The sequence below is a fragment of the Apium graveolens genome, chromosome 1, assembly GCF_009905375.1.
Source record: "Apium graveolens cultivar Ventura chromosome 1, ASM990537v1, whole genome shotgun sequence".
Lineage (NCBI taxonomy): Eukaryota > Viridiplantae > Streptophyta > Magnoliopsida > Apiales > Apiaceae > Apium > Apium graveolens.
In genome coordinates this window covers 109,080,759-109,081,591 of record NC_133647.1, presented here as the reverse complement: position 1 = coordinate 109,081,591, position 833 = coordinate 109,080,759, and positions in this window count along the sequence as shown.

Below are 833 nucleotides of genomic sequence, written 5' to 3'. Positions count from 1 at the left end.
TTTTTAGAACTCCATAGATCTCATCTAGAGGTGTGTCATCAAGTTCATAGTTATCCCTTATTGATGTGACTTTAAAGTCCCACTTTTCAGGGAGAGCAAGTAAAAACTTCAAGTTTGAGTCCTCCAAATCATATTCTTTGTTGACAAGGGATAAGTCATTCAACAACTTCTGAAATCTGTCATAGATCTCAGTTAAGGACTCATTGTCCCTTGAGTCAAGGTGCTCATATTCTTGAGTAAGTACTGTCCTCCTGTTCTTCTTGATAGCGATTGTACCTTGACACTTGACTTCTAAAGCATCCCATATCTCTTTTATTGTCTTACATCCAATAACTCTATTATACATAACACTATCAAGACTGCTGTGCAGGATGTGTCTGACCTTAGCATCCTTTATGATAGATGAGAGATAATCAGGAGTATATTCCTTCCTGTCTTTGTCTATCATCTTCTTTTGTTCTCCTGCAAGAGAAATAACTACCTTCATTGGTTTATGAGGACCATCATAAATCCTGTTCAGATATTCAGGATCAGTGGCTTCTAAACACATTGCCATCCTAACTTTCCAGATTGGATATTAATGTATCTTCAGGATAAGCATCATACCTACTCATGTTGCTTCTTATCTGTGATGTGGCTGGGGTTGGTGGTTTTGGATTCTGTGGTTCTTCTTTTTATCTCCCATTGTAGATTGATTTTCAGATCTTAAATTATTTGTGTGTTAACAACAAGCTCTGATACCAATTGTAAGGCCCTTAATCAACTGTAGGGGTGAATACAGCTAATACAATCAATTCAACAAAGCTTCAACGAAATCAATAGTTTTATATTAA